This window comes from Pleurodeles waltl, chromosome 1_2, assembly GCF_031143425.1.
Source record: "Pleurodeles waltl isolate 20211129_DDA chromosome 1_2, aPleWal1.hap1.20221129, whole genome shotgun sequence".
NCBI classification, from domain to species: domain Eukaryota; kingdom Metazoa; phylum Chordata; class Amphibia; order Caudata; family Salamandridae; genus Pleurodeles; species Pleurodeles waltl.
This window is the reverse complement of record NC_090437.1, coordinates 1,101,621,653-1,101,639,557: the sequence shown is the minus strand read 5'-3', so window position 1 is coordinate 1,101,639,557 and position 17,905 is coordinate 1,101,621,653.

Genomic DNA, 17,905 nt, shown 5'->3' with positions numbered 1-17,905 from the left:
AAAAGGGAATATTAATCTTAAAAGCTATAAATAAGAATCAATTACAGTATTACATTTTTATAAAACCCTTAGAATTTGCCTCCAGTGCCATCAGCCACTTATTTTGCTTTGGTAGGGGAGGACTATTTAAATAAAGTGAATAAATAGCTGAATCCTAGAGCCTTAGGCCCGCCTTGTCTCTAATAAATGAAATTGCTAGTAAAAACCGGCTTAAACCAAAAACAACATAAGGTATCGTACTAGATCTCAAGAATCTTGCTGCTTCATTATAGTTCCTGATTCCAACGTTCCTGCAGATAGGTCGAAGCCATTTCCTCCTTGGTTTATCATAGGCATTGCAGTTTAAAAGGACATGGTCCGTCGTTTCAGGAGTCTCCATATTGCACAGCCCACAAATCACCTCTTGTGTTCTCCCATTGAAGGGGCCCCATTTAGAAGTAAAAGCCTTAACCTGGAGAGTCCCATATCGAAGCTTCATAAATAAAACTTTTGCTCGTCTAGGTTTGATAGTATCTATCCATTCCTCAGCATACGGTAATGGTTTCATATCCAGGAAACTTAAAGTGAGTCTACCTAGATCCTTGCTGTAGAGAGGGCTGTTTAGGGTAAAGTCCCAAAATACTTGTTTTAGTTGAATCTTAGATTGTTTTGTTAGTGTGTATGGTTCTTCCCAGTAAAATTTTAGGCCAAGAGTGTAAAAGCATTGTCTTATATAATGGAGCCACGGGAGGGAAATTGCCTTGTCCAAGTCTATAATCTCAAATTTCCTTATTAATTTTTGTAATTAATGATTTAGCGTCTGAGATGGCGGTATTCCCTGTATTGCTTTCTCGAAGTGCATGATAGTTTCCAATACTTTCTTACTATGTCTTTCAGTTGTTTAGCTTGAGAAAAACATCTCATCTCTGGAATATTTAGTCCTAATGCTACTAAGGCCATCTTGTATTTCAGATCTTCTGGTAACATTACTGGAATATTTTTTACTTAAATGCCTTGAAGTATGGAATTTTCTCGAAGATGCTCCAATAAGATTTTCCCATGGAGAACTGTTCTTGTGTGCTTCTTTTGAAATCTAACCAGTTTCTCGGATTCTAATTGTTGGTGTATATTTTTGGGAATCATATCTGCATTCAGAGCCAATGGTTTCCGTGAGAGTTAATTGATTTAATCCTGTGTATAATTTAGTGCCTTTGGTTATATCAAAAATCCACCTATCCAAGCTAATCTTGAAATATGTTCTGCTATTTAAACATTCGCTTTTGCTAACATTGATGGCATGCCTCGCCTCTGACAAGGGATGCTGTCATCTCTGCTTGAAGAAACATCAATAGATTCATATGTTATTTTATTTTTCCTAGTATGCCTTCTTGGATGCATCCCATCTTCCCTTTTTCACCTGTCTGCATGACTTTGTGACAGTCTTCAGTTTGCATACTAAACTGGGGTGTTGTACTTCCCAGTTTCACAAGGGGATGCTTTAGATAGCTGTGTTTTGGTAGAAAATTTGACTCCTTTTAAGTTTTCCATTGACCCTACACACCAAGGTAACCAGTAAGCCACATTCTCAAATTTCTCCTGCCACAATTTTCCAAGATTCTTTTGATAAAGTTTGTGGAGAGTTAGGTTTTTCAGAAGAAATTACTTTTTTGTCCCTGATTCATCTAAAGACATTTATCTCAGTCCAAACCTTACCAGTTCCTGTGACGAGAGCAAAAGACTTTCATAAAAAGGTATTCACTGTTTCCTTAACATGCTGTGAAACAACTGTCCAAGTCACAGCATGTTGGCAAAACCATATGTGCAGGAAATTATTAAAAAAAACACATTTACAGTGCCCATTTTTGATAGAGGGAATTCCACCAGCATTGAGTTTATTTTTTGTGGGCGCGGTTTTGTATTATATTGTAAAACACATAGATTTCACCTCAAAGTAGTAGGAAACAACAAGACTGAAGATACAAGCCATATGAGGAGATTGACATTTTCTTCTTGTCCATAGGTAGACAAGGAAGATAATCCATAGGTCAGAGGTTTGGGTATTCTTTGCTGATGAGTCCATATAGTGGAATACCAACATACAACTGTGGGCTGAATCAAAAAGCTTTAAATTGTAGCTCAAATTAAACAACTGGTTTTACTTTCTAACAATTTAGCACTGCAGAATGTTCAAATGGCTGTTACAATGGTAGACTTTTATGGAGAAACATCCACTACTTTGATGAAAAGCCATGTAAATTGTTCACAAGTGCCCCATCTATGTTCTGCTGTCAATCCAGAACACTAAGGGCCTGATGTATGAAAAGTTAGCCCTGCCTTTGCATCGTTTTTTGATGGAAAAGCAGTGTAAAGTTACAAAATACACATTTTTTGACACAAAAGCGGTGTAAACTTACAAAATATAATTATATTTTGTAAGTTTGCGCTGCTTTCGCGTAAACAAAATGACACAAAGGCGGCTTTAACTTTTCATAAATGTGTTTAACTGCAGCTCCTCAGCAAAGAATAACCAAACATCTGACCTGTGGATTATCTTCCTTGTCTACCTATGGACAAGCAGAAAATATCAATCTTTTTTTCACAAATACACTACTTTTTCAGTGAAAAACATGTTCTAATTTTTCCTCATCAGCCTTCTCACTTCCCATTTCATATTATGAACTCTAGTTCTAGGTGCACTCTTTTTTTTATTAAAAAGGTATTACTTTTGAGAACTTATGAAGAAGCAAGCTTAGTGCCATTATTTAATACCCCCATCCCCCTGTGCTGGATTTTAGCACTGGGGGATAAATATGGTGTGTTGAAGCAGATATGGTAATTAAAAAAATTATTAATGCTATATGTGATTACTAATGAAAACATACATAGAGAAATTAATCATAAGAGAAAATAATGTGCATGTTTGAAAATGTGCCCTCGGGGTGTGATCACCATGTGTACTAATAGAACTGAAACTGTATGAATTAATGAAAATATATGAGAAAAATGTAATAATACAGTATGTCATAATGAAATGTATAACCTATGTGTTCCATTAAATTGTAGTGCAAAGTTAGCTGAACTAAAGGCCTAGTCTCCATAGGCCTTGCACACTGAGAACAGAAAACAATAACCGTGTTTTGCTCCGAAGCTGCTGTGGACTGGCCTTGAACCGCTCGATGTTGAAGGTACTTAGCTAGAGTATTCTGCAATGTACCGACGGATAGGAGATGATGAAGACAATTTCATTAGGCTAAATGTACTTTCCCAGGACTTGAACAATGGAGCCATTGACTGAAGAGGAACATACAACAATTTTGATACCTGAAAAAGCCAGATGATGAGAACATCGTATGGAGAACCAATCTGCATCTTGTGAACAGAGTCATATGAAAATTAGTAGATTCGGTAAACAAAAACTATAGGTTAAAGTCATATCTGCTGACTGACTGACCAATTAGCAATTAGGGGGATGGACTGGGGGACCCTAATAAAAAATTGTGACAAGTTCTTAAATCAGAGTTGCGGGGAGAGAATTGATGACGTCAGAAGATGCTGTCCGAGGTGCTGATAATGGGCTCATATTCCGTGAGCCTTATCTGTAGCTGACTAATTGATGACCTGGAGACGAAGACTGACTTGTTGCTGATCCATCCTGGATAGGTAGCTATGAAGATGTGATTGACAAAGTTTGTGCCTTTTCTTCTAGGTACAAACTGCGCTGACTATAGATATTCATATTGAGTTAGATTTTTTCAAATTAATGTTTTCTCTAAAAGATTTTTTGCATGAAGTTCCACATGCTGATGCTAATCTTGGTTAGGTAGGCTGTTAAGGGTGACGTTGACAGTGACAATTGATTGATGAACTTAATTGCTGAACTTCGCTATTAATGCTGGTATTCTTAGTTTATGAAATTGCATTGTCGTATATGTTTCTTTCAAGAGATTATTTTTTTTCTATTAATGAATTAATAAAGAAGTGGTTTTGAATAAAGTTTGAACTAACAGATGATTAGAATTGTAAGCAATAGGGAAATAAAAATTGTTAACTCTTTTCTGAGTTGTGGTTATTCATGAGTAGATGATTTTGAGCTGTTATCGTGTTAGATGTTCCTTGATTATTGATGTTGATTATTGATCCAATGGTCACTGCATGACTATGATACTCCATGCGATTCAAAAGGTTCATCGGCCTACATGCGTCCCCTTGTGAGTTTACTTACTAAGGACTAGGCGACCTAACAGTTTTTGGTAGCAGGTAGCAGAGGATTGTTCGTTTCCCTGGGGAACTAGCTATGTGGTGATTATTGGTTACGGTAAGTAGTTTAAGTTAGGGTTAGTTGTTTATATTTTATGAGATTTGAATTTTGTTTTTCTGAAATGGCAATTGTAGCAAAGATGATGTCCCCTTAAGCCCAGAAATGACTTTCCCAGATCCTGGATCCCGCTAGTAAAGTTGGATATGTTCTCTGCGTATTTTGTGATAGTGTGAAAGTGGTGGGTCGCGCTTGCACAGGCTTAAAGCAAACCGCAGGTGATTTGTGATGTATGTGAGGTAAAGTAGGGAGTCTGCTTACTCCAGTTGAGGTTAGTAGGGGTGTGCGTACTCTGCAGCGTGAGAATAAGGAAGTCGTCGAATTTCACTTGTGTGTGGCGCTTTGTGCTCAAACAAATTTCCACGTGGTTGTTGGTGATGTACGGACCCTGCGTGGTCTAAGACTCCAAAGTATATTGACAAGTGTAGGAGACACTTGGTTGTATGTTGTAATCTGTCTGGTTTAGTAGGTTGATCTGGCGTGGTCAACAAGTCGATGTGTGAGATAAGTGAGTAAAAGAGATTTTTGACTGAGATTTGGCGAGTCCTATGTGCACCAGGACAGACCCATTGATCAGTTGAGAATAAAATTTGCAGGTCGAATTGTGCTTGCGAATGTGGGAGACTGAGAAAGAGGAATAGCTACATGAGCGAAAGGGCCATTAGTGAAAATCCGTAAGGTCTCTGAAGCGATTGTGTCCCCTTGCTGTAGTAAACCAGCAGGTTTGTATTAGTTATTTGGTAAAAAGTGCTTGCAATAATTCACATTAGTTGTGTGAGTCGAGTTCAGGAGGGCAAGCCGCAAGACTTTGTCAGCTGCTGTGTGTGGGTGTAACATCAGAGTATGCCGCTCTGGGATAGGTTGGTTAGTGAGAAGAGTTGCGAGCGGATTGGCAGTGGTCCGTAAGAGGCAATTGGTTGAGTAAGCGGGTGAAGGGAATCTTGGGAGTAAAAGTCATTTCATTATTGAATTGAATTAAATAAAACAGACAAAATTAAGTTTTTCAATGCGTTCAGAAGTGCGATGAAAGGTGATACTTACATTAAGGCGTCAGTGGGGGAGCCAACTCCACTGGAAAATTCTCCGGCTTATATTGTAATGGAGGAGTGAGGTGTAGCACTGTGTCTTTGGTTAAAGCAGTGGTGTAAGCTAACAAAGAAGCGAGGGTCCTTAGCATTTCCAGAGCATGGAACATTCAATTTGAGAATTCTGGACGAATTGCGAATGGCATTATATGAGATGAAGCTGTTACCGTGATCAGCACAGTTTGAGGCTTTAGCGGTTTGGGAGCTGGTGGCCAGACAGCAACAAGAGATGAAATTTAAGAAGAGAAATCCTTAGCTGAAGCTAGGTGGGATTGGGAACAGAAAAGATGGAGAGCAGAGACGCTACAGGGTGTCAAATTGTTTCCTGCAATTACAGAGGAAGATGAGACGGAGAAGGAAGATAGTGCTAAAGAGAATGAGAGTGCAGGGAAAAAGAAAAAGAGAAAGTCCTAAGTAGATGTTGAAGATTTTGATGTTGAGGACCTCATTACACATTTGTTGAGGGATCGACTTCCACCTTTTGTGACCTACTCAGGGGGTCCAAGTATTAGTGCCACTACATCTGCTCCAACACAAGCATCAGGAACAGAGGGTGCAGGACAGATAGACAGTGGACAGATACCAGGGGTAGTACAGAGTACACTGAATGCAGGGACTACTACTGTGGTCCAAGCGCAGATGCAGCCACCATCCGTACAGAGAATTTATCCAGATGTGCCAGTTCTGAGACAGTTTCAAACCTAGTGGTGCCAATGGAGCAAGTACTCCCAAGGCCAATGCTAGTTCAGACCGAGCAGTCTCTAATGTTAGTACCTGCAGCACAGCCTCAGGGTTTGCCGAAGTTTACACCAATGACAGAAACACAGTCAGATATTACACTAGCCATGAACCAGGCGATGGGGGTAACTTTTCCACAAGGTGCGGGTGTCAGGGCAGCTCTGGATGCAATATCGCTACCAATTAATGTAGGTCCAGCGGTACCCCTATTTGCGCAGAAGAAAGTGAGTGCAGGAGATCAGGTTGAAATGTCACAGAGTCTTGTGAGAAGGGGAGTGGGTGATATTGTGCAGATGATGTCATCCGCAGGTCAGACTTTCAATGGATCTAGACCTTTAATGGATCTTAGTCCACTTGTTGCACTTCCAGATGCAGTAAATGGCCCAAATGCGAGTCAAAGTTTGAAACCTATGACGCCGCAAGCTTCAGGTGCAGTGATGCAATAGGTATCAGTGCCAAACGCAAGTAACATCTCATTACAGGGATTGTCAGCGCAGCAACCTAGTGAATGGTTAGACAGTCTAAATACACCACAGAATACATCCACGGGGTAAGAGCAGATAAATCGTGTAAGATCAAATATAGAAGCAACCGAGTTAGTCGAGGGAACAATGGGTGTGAATAGGTTAGAGTCCTACACTGAAGAAGGGATGAGTTATTTGTGCCCAAAGATTACAAAAGAAGTGAGTAAAATTCATCAGAAATTGGCAGAGCTAGCAGAGAAACATGACATTGAGATAGAGAAAACAAAGCATTTGAAACAAAGTTACAGATTAGATTTCGAGGCAAAGGATTTCGAACACATGAAATCAGCGGGAATGAAGGCTCACTTAAGGGAATTGCTGCAGAGTGCTCAGATTTGGGGAGCATTACAGAAGTGGGAAGGCAGATGGACAAAGAAAAAAAATACGCGAAAGCGAGATTCACATGAAGGGTCTGAGGATGTTCAAAAAGAAAGGGAATCAGTAAAGATGATTCTGATGAGAGAGATTCCAGTGGGACAGTTTGTTCATGTCCCATGGCACAGGAGTGATATATTGTCATTCACAAACAACTACCCAAAGCTGAGGGAGAAACCAGTCGAGTGGTATCAACAGACAGACAGATTTGTAAAACTTTCCAAATGTCTGTGGGAGGACTTAAACACATTATTGGAGATAGTGGTTCCAGCGGACTTAGGGGTTGAGTGTAAGAGAGCAGTGGATTGGCCAACAAGTGAACCAGAAAGGGATAAAGTAACAGGTGCACCTTCACCTGAGGTAATGAAAAATTACTATAAGGTGATCAAGTTCCTGAAGACAAGAATTTCGCCCAAAAATATTGATTGGCAGAGAATTGACAGAACGGTTCAGGAGTCTAAAGAATTAATACATACCTACTATGAAAGATTGTTAAAGGCGTCCAAAGAGTACAGTGCAAGGAAGCAATTGAGCCGGAAGACATGTTGCATTTCGTGTTCAGGTTTGTCGAAGGATTTAGACCAGAAGTAGGACAGATGATAAAGAGTCATTTGATTTGTTGGCAGGCAAAGCCGATTGATGAGGTGTTGCAGTATGCAAAATACTGTAGTGATGAGATTGAATTGAAAGAGAAAAAGCTAAAGGAGAAAGAAATGGTGATTCAGATAAAGGCAGCTCATACTAGAGTGCAAGGAGCTATAGTACCGGCCATGCCGCCGCAGCAGAGAGCTGTTATGTTTCAGCCTCAGATGAGAGGTAGAGGTCACGGAGTTGACATGATGCGTGGCCCGGAGTTGAGTACTGTAGAGGTCCAGAATGACATGCAGGCGATGAAAAAGAAGTTACAGTGTCATTTGTGCAGAAACGTGGGACACTGGAAGCGGGATTGTCCATTGATGGCACAGGATGGTGTTGTTCAGCAAGGTGGTGATGTCAGTACATTTCAAACTGTGAAGGTCCCAAGAATGAAAGGATTTATTCCCAATGTTCAGAATCGAGTGCAGAATTTTCAACCCGTGCAGCAAATGCAGATGCCACATACACAATTAACACAGTTGCAACCAATACAGCAGCAGGTTCCTATGATACCTAGACAGCAAATGCAGATACCTCAAGCCCTGATAGAACAGCAACAGGTGATGCTTACTCAGCATGTCACACGTCAGAAACAAGACGGTAGTAATAACACAGTACACCAATTCCCATTTTACAGTGAGGATGAAATAAACGAAGAATGGATTAGTGACAGTTCGGATGAGGGACCATGTGTGCTTGCAGCATCTTTAGAGGTAGATCAGAGAGGACCTTTTGTGAAGGGAAAGGTCATGGGTTATAAGGTCTCACTCTTAGTGGATACAGGAGCTACACGCTCTACAGTGAGAAGTGTGGAAGTCCCAAATGTACCTCTTTCAGGCAGAACAGTTCAAGTCGTGGGTGTGGAGAATTGACAGTTGACAAACTCAATCACAGAACCAGTGCAGGTTAAGATCGGCAATTACCAGGGACTACATAGGTTTGTAGTGTGTGACTCGAGTCCAGTATCTCTACTGGGACGAGATTTACTATGTAAGACAAGATGTTCCATCAATTGTTCGGACACTTGGATAGAAGTTCAGACAAATAGCAATGACGAAGAAGAGCAGGTGGCCGAAATGGTGATTAATAATGCTAGTGAAGAATATCCGTTGATTTAATTCTTCCCAATGTTTACTGTGAAGGAATTACATGCAGACTTACAGGGAATGGTGAAAGAAGAAGTTTGGGACCTGACAGGTAAAGAAGTAGGTCTGATTAAGGGAGTGGAGGTGATTAAGATCACTTTAAAGCCCAATGCAGTATTTCCGCAGCTTCCACAGTATAACATGCCGCAAGATGTTCTGATGAAGGTAGCACAAATAATTGGAGATTTTCTAAAACAAGGAGTTTTGAAAGAAGTGTTAAGCAGTCCATGTAACTCACCAATAATGGGTTTAAAGAAGCCATGCAGGAAAGTGCGCGTTGTGGAAGATTTCCAAAAAGTTAATTATTCGGTGGTCAAGTGTTGTCCAGTGGTGCCAAATCCAGCAGTGATACTGTTTCAGATTCCTTGCGAAGCAGAGTGGTTTACAGTAGTTGACTTGTCACAAGCTTCCTTTTCAGTGCCTCTTCATGAGGATAGTCAGTTTCTTTTTAGTTTCAAATTCCTAGACAGAGTCTTCAGCTGGTGCAGGCTTCCACAAGGTTATACGGAGTCACCATCACTGTTTATTCAGATCTTGAAAAAGAACCTGGAGTCATTGAAATTACCATATCAATCAACTCTAGTGCAATACATTGATGATTTGCTGATCGCATCCAGAACAAGGGACAAGTGTAAGTACGACTCGATTGCCTGTTGAATCATTTGGGAGAACTTGGACATAAGGTTTCACCTGTAAAAATACAGTATTGTCAAAAATCAGTGAAGTACCTGGGACACCAGATTGAAAAGGGGATAAGGATAATTTCCAGAGAAAGAATTACTATGATACTGCAGAGAATTCCTCCGACTTCACAAGGAGATGTCAGGATGTTTCTGGGAATAATAGGGTACTGTACAGAGTGGATTCTGAATTTTGCTGAAATTGCCAAACCATTACAGCAGTTGACACACAAGGAAGTTACAGATCTAATTACCCTAAATGATGATCAGATGAAAGCGTTCACTGAGTTGAGAGAAAGTGTGTGCAGAGCTCCAGCGTTGGGAATGCCTGATTACACAAAGCCTTTCACATAGTTTTGTCATGAACGTGATGCTTGTTCTTTGTCTGTTTTGACACAGGTCCATGGAGGTGCTTATCGCCCAGTAGCCTATTTTTCATCTATCTTGGACCCGGCCGCAGCAGCTTTACCAGTTTGTCTGCATGCAGTAGCTGCAGTTGGTCAAAGTCTTTCCCAATGTGAGGGGGTAGTCATGGGATACCCTTAGACGGTAATGGTACCCCATTCTGTTGAAATTTTACTGACAAGGATGAAAACACAATACTTGACAGGTGCAAGACTGACAAGGTATGAGACAAGCATATTGGGGGCTCCAAATGTAACATTGAAAAGATATACAGTGCTGAATCCAGCAACATTGCTTCCAAGTGAAACTGTTGAAATTGAAAAGGAAGAAGACATTGAGCATGATTGTCTTGAGGTAACTGAGCTGTGTATAAAACCAAGACCTGATATTAGAGACATGCGTTTAGAGGAAAAAAATGACCAAATTGTCTTTGTTGATGGTTCGTGTCTCAGAGATGGAACAGGTACATTGAGAGCAGGATATGCAGTATGCATGATTACAGGCACGTTAGAAGCATCATGGCTTCCAGGTGAACAAGTAGCAGAATTAGTAGCTCTTACTAAAGCATGCTATGTTTCCGCGAGACTAAGAGTCACAATCTCTTCAGATAGTCAATATGGATTTGGAATTGTTCCTGATTTTTGTCAGCTGTGGTTGCAACGAGGTTTCATGACATCTACTGGAACACCAGTGAGGAATGGCGACAGAATAAAAGAATTGTTGTACACAATACAGTTACCTGAAGAAAGTGCACTGGTAAAATGCAGTGCACATCAAAAGACACAGGATTACATTTCATTGGGAAATGGATATGCAGATCAAGTCGCAAGGTTCTGTGCATTGGACTGTATATCGTTTAAAGACAAGTGGGAATTGATGCCTGAAGAAGAGAACAATTGCACAATTTTTGCCCTAAAAGTGATTGACACTCTAGAAGAATTAAAAACATTACAGGAAAATGCAGACAAGGAAGAGAAACGACTTTGGGTCAAGCTGAAATGTATTCAAAGATCTGATGAAATTTTGGTTTCTGAGGAGGGCCAGATGGTGTTGCCAAATAGTTTACTGTCACAGATGGCCCATTATTATCATGGCCAGGCGCATATTGGAAGGGACGCCATCGTCAGGCTGTTCAAAGTTGTTTGGTTTAATCCAAAATTCAGGCAAGCAGCAGAGGCAGTGTGTCATCGATGTGTAAGTTGTCAGCAACTAAATGTGGGAAAAGAGACAGTGGTGAATTTGAGCCACATTGGAAGAGCAGGAGGTCCATTCAGCAGGATGCAACTGGGTTTCATTGAAATCCCTTCGTGTGGTGGTTTGAAGTACGTGTTGGTGATTGTGTGTGTCTTTAGTCATTGGATTGAAGCATGCCCCACTCGAAGGAATGACAGCCTCACAGTAGCAAAGCTGTTACTTAGAGAGTTAATACCACGGTTCGGATTCCTGATCTCTTTAGAATCAGATAGGGGAACTCACTTCAATAATGAAGTGATTAAACTCTTATGTACAGCACTAAACATTGAGCAGAGGTTGCATTGTAACTATCGCCCGGAAGCCTCAGGACTAGTGGAACAAACGAATGGTACTTTGAAATCAAGCATTGTCCAGATGTGCACCGCAACCAATCTGAAATGGCCAGATGCATTACCTTTGGTGTTGATGTCAATGCGAAACATACCTGACAGAAAGACAGGACTGTCGCCCCATGAGATCCTCATGGGCAGAGCAATGAGATTGCCAGCAATACCAGCCAATGCACTTGTCAATATTACAGATGATATGATGTTGGACTACTGCAAGGGTCTGGCTGATGTGGTTTGCTCTTTCTCTCAGCAGGTGCAGGCTGCTACCCTGCCACCCATTCATGACCCCGGTCACAATCAGAGGGCTGGAGATTGGGTCATCATCAAAAAGCCTGTTCGCAAAACTTTTTTGGAACCGCGCTGGAAAGGTCCATACCAGGTGGTGCTAACAACCACGACAGCTGTAAAGTGTGCAGGACTACCGAACTGGATACATGCAAGTCATACAAAGAGAGTGGTGAGGACGCAAGATCATGAAGAAGTGTTGTTGAGAGCACCAACAACAGCGAAACATGTGGCTGTAAATGAGCCAGAACAAGAGCAAGCTGAACCCGAAGTTGAACCTGAGCTTGTGGAAGATGGGTCTATCACCCCTGTAAGAGACGGGAGTGAAGAGTTACAGGAGGGTGAGTAAGAGCCTAATTCAACGGATACAGCAGGAGAACCGAGCACAGCAGGGGTTCTCCCAGAAGCAGACGGTGCTGAAAAGCAAACACAGCAAGTGCCAGATCAAGAAGGTGAGGGAGTTGAGACAGATCAAAGTCAAAGTGATTCGACTCCTTCTGAACCTGTAGCAGGTCCATCAAGAGAAAACACCATAGAGAAAGAAAAGGAAAAGAGTCCAATTTTGAGGAGAATATTGACAGAAAGAACGAGGAAAGGAGATAAATGGCCTGAATCACAAATTGGGAAAAAGAAAGAATTGGTCATAAATGAAACAATAGAGGAAGAAGTGGATACTACAAGAAAGGAAGAATTAAGTGAAGGAGAATTAGGTGGTGAACGAAGGTTGAAAAGGAAGAGAGTAGCAAGTCGAAGATACGCAGGTCCTGTGTGGGCATATGCAGCAACAAGCGAATGGCAAAACCAGTTTATGTCCTTTTGTTTTGATAGAGGAGTTCCGAATCAGTACTTGGATGCAACCTGAAGGTGACCAATAGACTGAGTTGTTGAGCTGATCTGAAGAAACATGAAAAAGAGAGACTGTTAAAAATGAAACCGGAAAAGACATTGATAACCTGATGTGACAATTGAAAACCCGGATGTGACAAGCTGCTAATCAATTTTTGACAAAGGAAAAAGGGTTCCTACGTGTGAAACTGAACTGTGAGAAAGAAACATTTTCCCTTCATTCTGATTTTTTCATTTTTGATTTTCTCTGTTGCACTTTATCTAAGAGTTACTTCTACTTTCTGATTCTTTACAGATCATGGCTGAGTTAGATAACCACGTTAGGAATATTAGATACTGTAGGTACTTGAGTGATGCAGTGGCAATTATGTGTGGAGTAATGTTTATAATAATTATTGTGGGAATGTCTGTTCATGAAATGAAGGAGGCTACTATTGCTCCTGTTCCTGAGACTGCTACACTAACAGCTATAGAAAGGCTTAAGTTAGATGAGAAATACTTGCATGACTATACTAATGCTCAAGGAGAGCTTTCTTCTAATGTGTTCTATTGTTTGTTGAGTGAATATGTTGAGACAATGAATGCAAGGAATTGTCTTGTGTGTACGCAAATTCCTTCCTCTGTGGAAGAAGGGGTTACGTACCATAGCCTGACACTAACCTATGGCATAAGCTGTAGTCTGCTACTAACAAGATTCTATAAACAAGAGTATATTCAATATTTTTATTCTAATTATGACCTTGTGTTTTCTTTTGTTCCTATTATTAGATATCTGAGTAAAATAGCTAAGGAGCATGATATAGTATTAGTTAGAGGTTTCTTTGAACGGGCGTTAACGTTTGGCACCGCATGCGCTCACAAGAACAATCTAACCTGCTAATTAACCCCGTTAGAAAATAACTTTATAGGGCATACTGATGACAGGAGAAAGGCATTGAAAGAGAAGCTAGAAAAAAGATTGGAGAAAAGAACTTATAAGAATGATTATGCTTACACTGCTATTAAAACGCAATTGAAATTAGCCTTAGATGCACTACATATAGAGAAGCTTTGTATACATAGGCTAAAATCACAAGCTGACACTTTATTTGTGGGAACGAGTGAATGTAGGCATGTTTTTTTGTTCCAGAGTAAATTGACTTTTATGCTGAACGGTCAGGACTCTGCAATTCCTGGGATCTATTATATTTGTGGACTTAAAACTTATTACCGACTTCCTAGAGGATGGTATGGGACATGTAATTTGGGGATAGTTTTCCCTAAAATCTATCAGATAGATGATTTAAAGAAATTTCAGAAAGTGACTGAATTACATCATAAACTGTAAACTTAACACTTGTATAGCGCACTACTCACCCGTTAGGGTCTCAAGGCACTGTACACATACTGCTGTGGAACCCCTCCTCACTTTTTCCTGTAAGGCACCAACTCCTGGGCACCCCCAGGCATCCAAGCGCTGTCAGGGCCGTTGTGGAGATTAAGCAAGCTATTGCCCAGAGTTACAGAGTGGGACCCATTAATTAGATTAGGCACCTAGGCAAAAACTATCTGGTCCAAGGGAATTGAGCTCAAGACGCGCCGAGGAGGGAATTGAACCCTGGTTCCGGGCCCACTCTCTGCATTAGGGTCTGCCGCTCTAACCATTGTGCCACACTTCTCCACTCATCACGAGCGACAGAGGAGGGAAATCTCTTCTGCAATCGTGGAAGGTATTTTTGGTGCGGTAATTCCTTCTGTAGGAGTTATTTTGAATGCAATTAAGATACGAAAGTTGTCTACTATTGTAGATAACATGCTGACAAACTTTACAGGGCCAATAATCCTGTTAGATACTGAATTAGCTGCAGATAGAGCTATGACGCTTCAAAATAGGCTTGCTTTAAAAATAATGAGAGACGGCGGAGTCTGTAAAATAATTAGTGCTAGGCATTGTTGTTCCTACATACCCAACAGTGATAAGGAGATAAGAGACTTAGGGCCAGATGTAGGTAGATTCCAATTTGCGAGTTGCAAATTGCGAGTCAGAGCGACTCGCAATTTGCGAGTTGCAAATTGGAATGTAGGATGCTGTCCCTGACACCATCTGCGACTCTCAAGGAGGTCGCAAAGGCCCACCTCATTAATATTCATGAGGTGGGTTACAATTTGCGACCCCCTTGCGAGTGGCATGTGACTGCTTTTTAATAAAGCAGGTTTTTTTTTGTAATGCAGCCTGTTTTTCTTAAAGGAAAACGAGATGCATTACAAAAATGAAAACTGAAATGTTTCATAGGACCACTGCCTGCCCTGAATTTTTTTTTACAATTCCATTCACAAAGGGGAAGGGGTCCCCTGGGGACCCCTTCCCTTTTGCGAATGGGTTACCACCCATTTCAAATGGGTGCTAACTGCGATTAGTTTGCGACCACGTTCGCGGTCACAAAGCAATCTGGCATTGCACTGCGACTCCCAATTAGGAAGGGGACTCACCTTCCTAATTGCGACTCGCAAACCTGTTTTGTGCATTGCAGGAGTTTGGGAAAAAGTTGGAAATAGATTTGCTTCAGTAGGCAACTGGTTTAGCCAAATTTGGAATGGGTTACTATGGAAAATTGTACAGGAAATATTAATAGTGATCACTTGTATATTAGGATTATGGGGTACATGTAAATTATGGCAAAAGAAGGTCTAAAATTGATCAGAGGAGGGAAGAACAGCCCAGGAGGAAAATCTATAGATATAATTCAAGGAGAAGTCAAACTACATCAGAGACTGAATTGTAAAGTAATGGCAAAGAAAGGTGTGATGACATGTTTAGTCATCAGAGGGACTGTTGAAGCAGATATGCTAGTTAAAAAAATTATTAATGATATATGTGATTACTAATGAAAAAAATGCGTAGAAAAATTAATCATAAGAGAAAATAATGTGCATGTTTGAAAATGTGCCCTCGGGGTGTGATCACCATGTGTACTAATAGAACTGAAACTGTATGAATTAATGAAAATGTATGAGAAAAATGTAATAATATGTCATAATGAGATGTATAACCTATGTTTTCCATTAAATAGTCGTGCTAAGTTAGCTGAACTAAAGGCCTGGTCTCCCTAGGCCTCGCACACTGAGAACAGAAAACAATAACCGCGTTTTTCTCTGAAGCTGCTATGGACTAGCCTTGAACTGCTCGATGTTGAAGTTACTTAGCTAGAATATTCTGCAATGTACCAGCGGACAGGAGATGATGAAGACAATTTGATACAATTATGTGTAGAGTAGGCTAAATGTACTTTCCCAGGACTTGAACAATGGAGCCACTGACTGAAGAGGAACATACAACAATTTCAATACCTGAAGAAGCCGGATGATGAGAACATTGTATGGAGAACCAATCCGCATCTTGTGAACAGAGTCTTATGAAAATTAATAGATTCGCTAAACAAAAACTATAGTTTAAAGTCATATCTGCTGACTGACTGACCAATTAGCAATTAGGGGGATGGACTGGGATACCTTAATAAAAAGTCGTGACAAGGGGCTAAAATATGAGTTCCGGGGAGAGAATTGATTACGTCAGGAGACGTTGCCCGAGGTGCTGATATTGGGCTCATATTCCGTGAGCCTGATCTGTAGCTGACTAATTGATGAGCTGGAGACGAAGACTGACTTGTTGCTGATCCATCCTGGATAGGTAGCTATGAAAATGTGACTGACACATTTTGTGCCTTTCTTCTAGATACCAACTGCGCTGACTCTAGTTATTCATATTGAGATAGATTTTTTCAAATTAATGTTTTCTCTAAAAGGTTTTTAGCATGAAGTCCCACATACTGATGGTAATCTTGGTTAGGTAGGCTGTTAAGGGTGACATTGACAGTGACAATTGACTGACGAACTTAATTGCTGAACTTCGCTATTAATGCTGGTATTCTTAGTTTATGAAATTGCATTGTCGTATACGTTTCTTTCAAGAGATTAGGTTTTTTCTATTAATGAATTAATAAAGAAGTGGTTTTGAATAAAGTTTGAACTAACGGATGATTAGAATTGTAAGCAATAGGGAAATAAAAATTAACTCCTTTCTGAGTTGACGTTATTCATGAGTAGATGATTTTGAGCTGTTATCGTGTTAGATGTTCCTTGAGTATTGATGTTGATTATTGATCCAATGGTCGCTGCATGACTAGGATACTCCATGCGATTCAAAAGGTTCAACGGCCTGTAGAAATCCCCTTCTAAGTTTACTTACTAAGGACTAGGCGCACTAACATGCGCAAAGACCATATCGTTCTTTTCTGGACGGGGAAGCCTACCTTGCATCTCACTGACACAAGGTAGGTTTTCACGTCCAGAAACCGACGTTAACTTCATAACTTTGGTGCTAGACGTGTCTAGTGCCAAAGCCTAAATATGGAGTTAGGTTTGCACTGAATTAACGTAAAAAAAGACACTAATTCAGCGCAAACCGAGTATAAATATGGGCCTAAGAGTCCAAAAACAGTGGATTACTGAAAGTCAGGCTTCAGTATAGCAGCAGTTTAACGTGGCTCATTTTAGCAAATGTGTTGCATGTCTGTAACTGCTGCAGCTGGAGCCGTGGTTTGAGGTGATGTGCAAGCAGCCCCAGTACTCTTGAAGACAGTTGAAGAAAAATCTTCACAGCTTGTCTACAAATCCAAAGCAGAGTCGTGGGAGGGAGGAAAGATTTGATAGGAAAAGAAACTGTTCAATAAAAAATTTATTTTATTATCACTACCTACTCAATTTAACAGTCCTGGCATCTATTTGCCTAATGCAAGAATGTGATAGATTGTTTAGTCACTTTCTAATTAAACCCCACTGTGTTTTACGGTAAGCATGCACAATAAACATTAGAGTCTAATATATCTGAAAAATATAAAAAGCTAATTATTTTTCTTTTGAATTTTAGAAGCTATTGACCTAAGAGGTTGCTTAATTATTGTAACAATATGCGTTAAATTGATGGTAATTAACTGAAGGCACAGGAGTTTTTATTTGAGCCACATGTACCTGAATTAAAATCTCCATAGAATCATTGCTATTTCAAAGACACCTTGCTATAACACTGCCTTTAAATAGTTAGCATAGTCCTGGTAGGTGGTATGACAGGCTGTAATTAGAAGGATAGTTGCAGATATTGTTTTCATAGGCAGATTATAAGTAAACTCATTCACAGTGGGCACTGAATAACTAAGCGCCTCATTTACAAGGAACTGGCACATTGGCTCCGACGCACCAGTTTCCTTATGTTGCCCTGCACTCCCCTAACAACACTATGGTAGCACTGTATAATACAGAGCACCATTGCGCTC